At 38.0% G+C, this 7,965-nt stretch overlaps 1 pseudogene; it reads left to right on the top strand.

Moving 5' to 3' along the window:
- The first annotated feature begins 5,942 nt into the window (after nt 1-5,942).
- On the top strand, nt 5,943-6,836 carry Rpl5-ps12 (ribosomal protein L5, pseudogene 12; annotated as a pseudogene).
- The last annotated feature ends 1,129 nt before the right edge of the window (nt 6,837-7,965 follow it).

Genomic DNA, 7,965 nt, shown 5'->3' with positions numbered 1-7,965 from the left:
GACCTTTTTCCCTTACTGCTTTTAATATTCTTTCTTTATTTTGTGCAATTTTTTTTTGTCTATTATGTGACAGGAGGACTTTCTTTTCTGGTCCAATCTATTTGGAGTTCTGTATGCTTCTTGTATGCTTATGGGTATCTCTTTCTTTAGGTTAGGGAAGTTTTCTTCTATGATTTTGTTGAAGATATTTACTGGTCCTTTGAGCTGGGAGTCTTCACTCTCTTGTATACCTATTAATCTTAGGTTTGATCTTCTCATTGAGTCCTGGATTTCCTGTATGTTTTGGACCAGTAGCTTTTTCCGCTTTACATTATCTTTGACAGTTGAGTTGACGATTTCTGTGGAATCTTCTGCTCCTGAGATTCTCTCTTCCATCTCTTTTATTCTGTTGGTGAAGCTTGTATCTACGGCTCCTTGTCTCTTCGTTTGGTTTTCTATGTCCAGGGTTGTTTCCATGTGTTCTTTCTTGATTGCTTCTATTTCCATTTTTAATTCCTTCAACTGTTTGATTGTGTTTTCCTGGAATTCTTTCAGGGATTTTTGTGATTCCTCTCTGTAGGCTTCTACTTGTTTATTTATGTTTTCCTGTGTTTTCTAAGGGAGTTCTTCATGTCTTTCTTGAAGTCCTTCAGCATAATGATCAAATATGATTTTGAAACTAGATCTTGCTTTTCTGGTGTGTTTGGATATTCAGTGTTTGCTTTGTTGGGAGAATTGTGCTCTGATGATGCCATGTAGTGTTGGTTTCTGTTGCTTGTGTTCCTGCGCTTGCCTCTTGCCATCAGATTATCTCTGGTTTTACTTTGTTCTGCTATTTCTGACTGTGTCTAGACTGTCTTATAAGTGTGTGTGTCAGGAATGCTGTAGACCTGTTTTCCTGTTTTCTATCAGCCAGTTATGGCAACAGAGAGTTCTGCTTTTGGGTGTGTTGTCGTTTTTCCTATTTACAGGTCTTCAGCTGTTCCTGTGGGCCTGTGTCTTGAGTTCACCAGGCAGGTCACTTGGAGCAGGAAGGTTTGTCTTACCTGTGGTCCCGAGGCTCAAGTTTGCTCGTGGGGTGTTGCTTATGAGCTCTCCGCGGGGGCAGCCACCAGGAAGATCTGTGCTGCCCTTTCCAGGAGATTCCGTGCACCAGGGTTGCAGATGGCGTTTGGTGTTTTCCTCTCGAATCAGTAATGTGTGCAGAGTGTAGTCTCTTTTGGTTTCCCAGGCGTGTCTGCCTCTCTGAAGGTTTAGCTCTCCCTCCCACAGGATTTGGGTGCAGAGAACTGTTTATCTGGTCGGTCCCTTCAGGTTCCAGTGGTGTCTCAGATGCAGGGGACCTGCTGTTCCTGTGCTCTTATCTCCAGGAACCCAGAAGTCGTATACAGTTTCCTCTTGGGCCAGGGATATGGGCAGGGGTGGGCAGTGTTGGTGGTCTCTTCTGCTCTGCAGTCTCAGGAGTGCCTACTAGTCCGGGCAGTGAGTTCTCTCTCCCACGGGGTTTGGGAGCCGTGAGCTGCTGCAGGCCGGGATCCACAAGTTTGGGAATCCTGCTAAAAACCGAAGTCATATCTTCTTTTTCTTAATCTACTTGTCAATATTTATTCATTTGTAAATCCTTTAAAACTAGTTTTTCATTTTGTTGATTGTATGAATTAATCGTTTCATTAACTGTACCCCTATCATTCCATATTTTTAAGTTTTATTTTTCTTTATGAATGTAGGTATCTACCTTTCCCTAAATAAATTTGAATATAAAATATATGTGTTCTTGTATACTTTGCATTGTAATTTTGAATGCCACTCATTTGGAAATGTTTCTGAACTAATTTTATATCTTCATTGCTATTTAAAAATCACTTTAGGGTAGGGTGGTGGTGACACACTCTTTCAATACTATCACCTGGGAGGCAGAAACAAGCAGATCTCTGAGTCTGAGGCCAACTGTCTACAAAGTAAATTTCAAAGCAATCAGAGCTAAATAGCAAAACACTGTCTCAATATGTATATATATATATATATATATATATATATATATATATATATATATATATGAATAACCTTAGACTGATTTTTGAAATTAAAATTTTGTATATTGAAATCTCTTTTTAATTTTTAATGTTGGTAGATTATAGTCAAGAAATGTAATATTACTATTATCCACTTGCTATTTATGAAAGTTTTCTTTATGACCTAAATTTTGCTTTATCATTTTTAAAGTGTTTTCGCTATATCTAGCAAGTTCTATTCATATCCTAAAATATGATTACTGCTCAAATATCTATGTGTAACACTTAATTTTACTTTGTTTATTTTGAAGTATTGACAATATCAAGGTATATTTGATGATTTCATTATTTATACATTCTTTTTCTTTTTCTTTCTGAAATCTGTTGTCATATTTTGGGAGCAATAATTAAGTACAGACATGGTTATGATGTTCATTTTCTTCGTTTTATTTTATAATTGTATGCTTTTGTATTTTAACTATTATGACATGAGACTTACTCTTAGTTTTGCTGTAATTGAGATTATATTTGTTCAACTTTTATTAACATATAGCATTTTCTATTATTGATAACTCAACTTTTCCATGCCATTAAGCATTGTATCTATTTTATGGGGTTTTATATTTTTACTATGTGTATTTCTATGTTAATATGTGTTCATGACTACAGGTTCTTACAGGGACAATCAGAACCTCTTTCTGACCATATTTCTAAGTGTTATATAAGAGGAAATAGTAAAAAAAAATTAAATTCACTATTTTCCAAAAGTCTTGATTCTAAGATAATTTTCAGTATCCTATTCCTTTGAGTATTGTTTTAATTTTTAAAAATATTTTTTCAGTGTGTCTAAGTAGAGATAAGTATATGTCTGTTGATATGGATGGAGGCCAAAGGCATTAGATCTCCTAAAGCTGGAATTATTGTGTTTGTAACCACCTAACATGAGTGCTAGAACTGGACTTGAATACTCTTCAAAAAGAGTACCTACTTTCAGCTGCTTAGTCACCTCTACAGCACCACTTTAAGTGTTTGTTTGCTTGTTTGTTTTTTTAATGTGGAAAGGTATAAATATTCCAGAAAAGTCTGAGCATTGTATTCATTTGTGCCATTTCTTCATAGGCAAGGTAACAAAACCTACCCTAGCATTCCTGAATGATAAGATGGAAGTGTTTAAAAAAGTATATTGATTCTTGATTGTTTTCTAACACAGAGATCTGGGGAAGGGTCTTTCCACCTGCTTCAAAGGGAAGGAATAGCTTTGACATAGGGTTGGACAAGATAGAAATAGGGTGGCCAGAGGTTTAGCCCACGGATGCCAAAATGATATCTACTGGAAGCTCTTCTGAGCTTCTGCCTGTCACCTGCATTGTCACTATTTCCAAAAACAAAAACTGGGAATGTACAAGGATATCTTCACCATGCTGGAACACTCCACCTAGCAGCAGCATGTGAGTGTTCATGTTTTCTGGCACTTTGTCTGACCTTTCACAAGGACACATTTCCAAGAACTTCAAAATATTGCCCACAGCCTTTTTAAGTGTCTGGATAGAAGGCTGCGTGAATGTTTCCTCCTTCTCAAACTCATTCTCAGCCTCATCCCAGGCCTCCTCAAAGTTCACTCCTCAAAGTCACTTCATGACTTTCTGGATATGCTCAGCGACAGATCCTCTAGCACATACTCATCCTCATAGTCTTCTTTATTGACTTTTCCAGTGTTGATGCTGCAGTCCTCAACAGTGAACTTCATTACATGGATAAACATGCATGCCAGAGCTGTGAGGTCTTTCTTAGGCAGAGCCACTACTGTGTAGCATGTCCCAGGCTGGTTGTAGGACAAACTCCATGCAGGCATATAAGAGAGCACTTCATTTGCCTCAGTGTTTTTAAAAACTGAAATAAATCTTTTACTTTACCATGGTGACTGATCTTTCACCAGCATGGGAACTGAAACTAATTAACTTCATTTTTAGAAGGCAGCAAATACAATTTAATACAGGTTTTAAATTGCAGTATGTAGGTGACTCATGAGTCAACTAAGGGCATAAGGACTTAAGATATCATAGTAATAACTATCTTAAAAGAAACAATTACATGTCTTTCAAAATATACAATGTACAGGAATATAGCAAAATTACAATTGAATCGGCTGAAATTTTCACTTAAAAACATGTTATGGTAAAATTATTAATTTAATTGATTTTAGACATAAAGCTAACTAATAAAAATAGTCAGGAGGGACAGATGAGTTAAAATTGAAACCACAGATAATTCAAAAATAATTATCTTTCTCAGTTTTTTTTGTTGTTGTTTGCTTAAAAATCAGATCAAAGAAGATAATTTTATAACTATTCATTGAAGTGGACTTGTAAGATTATGCCTTGGAAATGGATTAATAGTGCAGAAATGGAATCCTATTTGTCTATTTGTCTTGAGTATGTACAGACTAATGGTCACATGTTCATTTACAAACATAATCTCCAAAGGTAATTAAATTAAACTACTCTGAGAATGTTGATCAAAATGTAAAAGTCATGAAATTATTTTTGTAATTATTTAGAAATGTAAGTAATAGTTTATTGCAGAATCAATCAGTGATATTGGTAATTTCACCATTTATCATTTCTTAAGTAAAAATCTAGAGCATAGATCTATCTTTCTCTCATTGGTCCTTGACCCATGTACTGAAGGGAGAAACTGTAAGCAGGGTTCACTTGATTTAATTGTAATTTTGCTGTATTAAATTGCATTTGCTGCCTTTTACCTTTTAAAATTGAAGTTTCTTTTTATTTTTATTTTATTTTTATTGCATAGTTTATTCATTTGCATTTCAAATGTTATTTCCTTTCCAAGTTCCCCTCTATGCCATACACCTACCTCTGCTTCTATAAGAATGCTTTCCCTCCTACCCACCCACACCTGCCTCAACTCACAGGCACTCTGCTACACTGGGGAAATGAGCCTTCACAGGCTCAGACAAGGTCATCTTCTGCTACATATGAGTTTGAAGACATGGGTCCTTCCATGTGTACTCATTGTTTGGTGGTTTAGTCCCTAAGAGCACTAGGGGATCTGGTTGGTTGTTCTTCTTATGGGGTTGCAAACACCTTCAGCTCCTCCATTCCAATCTCCATGTTGATTCTGGTGGTTAGCTGTAAGCATCCTCATCTGTATCAATAAGGATTTGGCGGAGTCTCTCATGGGACAGCTGTACCAGGCTCCTGTCATCAAGTATTTCTTGGCATCAGCAATAGTGACTGGGTTTGGTGAGATCAACCATGGTAAAGTAAATGATTTATTTTAGTTTTTAAAAACTATTAAAAATGATGATGCAGACATGAGTAAGCAGTTGGGCCTTGAGTATGGCAGAAAGAATGAGTGAATATGTGTACTGTCAATCTGTGAGAGGGCACTGACTCTAAGGCCTCTGGGATCAGTGCCCAATTTTTTGTATAGTAGGAGTATGTATGTATAGTAGCAAGTTTTGAGAATGTGATTAAGATGTTTCATGGGGTATTGTGAAATTTAAGTTGTAGTTCTCTCAGTTGATATGGGTTAGGTGATAGAGGTTTTAGCAGTGATGCATTACATAGTAAAGGCTCCAGTTGTGACAATATTATTGGGGTTTGAGGAGCTACAAGTGAGACAGTGTATAGCTGAAGAAAATGGGACATATTCTTCCTTGAAGTATTTTTGAAATTTTTATTAATATGGGATATAGAAGATCACGATAAAGTTTCATATAGAAATGGATTAGCCAGGGGAATAGGTTAACCACATGACTGGTATCTGGATATACACTAAGTGGTTCTTTTAGGTATTGGAAGACCATGAAGTTAGAGGGTTTATGTGCAAGGGTTAAAAATGTGACTCAGAGTTATGAGACACTGATCTTTTTCCCTCTAAGGAAGCCAACACTGCAGGTCTGCATGGAGCCCTAGTTGTGGGTCTCTGTTCTGCAGGATGAGGTTCAGGAAAGTTGTCAAGTATAAGGCCTACTTTAAAAAATATCAAGGGAGATTTAGATGGCAATAAGAGGGTAAAACTGACTACTATGCACAGAAATGATTGGTGATCCATGACAAAAATAAGAACAACACACCCAAATATAGGATGATAGTTCATGTAACTAACGGAGATATCACCTTCTGGACAGCATATGCTCCTATAGAAGGGAATATGATGATCTGTGTAGCACATGCATATGAATTTCCAAAATATGATGTGAAATTTAGTCTTACAAATTATGCTTCAGCCTATTGCACTGGCCTGCTGCTGGTCTGCAAACTTAGATTTGGCATAGACAAGATCTATGAAGTCCAAGTGGATGTGAAGGAAGATAAATACAATGTGGAAAACATTGACATTCAGCCTTATACCTTCACTTGCTATTTGGATGCAGGTCTTGCCCAAATTAAAACTGGCAATAAAATTTTTGTGGTCCTCAAGGGAGCTGTGGATGGAGGCTTATCTATCCCTCATAGTACCAATTGATTTCCTGGTTATGTCTCTGAAAGCAAGTAGTTCAATGCAGAGGTACATCGGAAACACATCATGGGTCAGAATGTGGCAGACTATATGTGCTACTAGTGGAGGAATATGAAGATGTGTATAAGAAATAATTTTCTCAGTGCATCAAGAACAGTGTAATTCCAGACATGATGGAAGAGATTTATAAGAAAACTCATTCTGCTATCTGAGAGAATCCAGTCTGAGAAGAAGCCCAAGAGAGAAGTGAAGAAGGAGAGATGGAATCATCCCAACATGTCTCTTGCCTAGAAGAAAGACCAGGTTGTTCAAAAGAATGCAAGCTTCTTCAGAGCTCAGGAACAGGCTGCTAAAAGCTAAAGCAACTTCTTTTTTTTTTTTTTTATTAACTTGAGTATTTCTTATATACATTTCGAGTGTTATTCCCTTTCCCGGTTTCCGGGCAAACATCCCCCTCCCCCCTCCCCTTCCTTATAGGTGTTCCCCTCCCAACCCTCCCCCCATTGCCGCCCTCCCCCCATAGACTAGTTCACTGGGGGTTCAGTCTTAGCAGGACCCAGGGCTTCCCCTTCCACTGGTGCTCTTACTAGGATATTCATTCCTACCTATGGGGTCAGAGTCCAGGGTCAGTCCATGTATAGTCTTTAGGTAGTGGCTTAGTCCCTGGAAGCTCTGGTTGCTTGGCATTGTTGTACTTTTGGGGTCTCAAGCCCCTTCAAGCTCTTCCAGTTCTTTCTCTGATTCCTTCAATAGGGGACCTATTCTCAGTTCAGTGGTTTGCTGCTGGCATTCGCCTCTATATTTGCTGTATTCTGGCTGTGTCTCACAGGAGCGATCTACATCCGGCTCCTGTCGGTCTGCACTTCTTTGCTTCATCCATCTTGTCTAATTGGGTGGCTGTATATGTATGGGCCACATGTGGGGCAGGCTCTGAATGGGTGTTCCTTCAGTCTCTGTTTTAATCTTTGCCTCTCCCTTCCCTGCCAAGGGTATTCTTTTTCCTCATTTAAAGAAGGAGTGAAGCATTCACATTTTGATCATCCGTCTTGAGTTTCGTTTGTTCTAGGGATCTAGGGTAATTCAAGCATTTGGGCTAATAGCCACTTATCAATGAGTGCATACCATGTATGTCTTTCTGTGATTGGGTTAGCTCACTCAGGATGATATTTTCCAGTTCCAACCATTTGCCTACGAATTTCATAAACTCGTTGTTTTTGATAGCTGAGTAATATTCCATTGTGTAGATGTACCACATTTTCTGTATCCATTCCTCTGTTGAAGGGCATCTGGGTTCTTTCCATTTTCTGGCTATTATAAATAAGGCTGCGATGAACATAGTGGAGCACGTGTCTCTTTTATATGTTGAGGCATCTTTTGGGTATATGCCCAAGAGAGGTATAGCTGGATCCTCAGGCAGTTCAATGTCCAATTTTCTGAGGAACCTCCAGACTGATTTCCAGAATGGTTTTACCAGTCTGCAATCCCACCA

The sequence above is a fragment of the Rattus norvegicus genome, chromosome X (genome assembly GCF_036323735.1).
Source record: "Rattus norvegicus strain BN/NHsdMcwi chromosome X, GRCr8, whole genome shotgun sequence".
NCBI lineage: Eukaryota > Metazoa > Chordata > Mammalia > Rodentia > Muridae > Rattus > Rattus norvegicus.
This window is presented reverse-complemented; position numbering and strand designations above follow the sequence as displayed.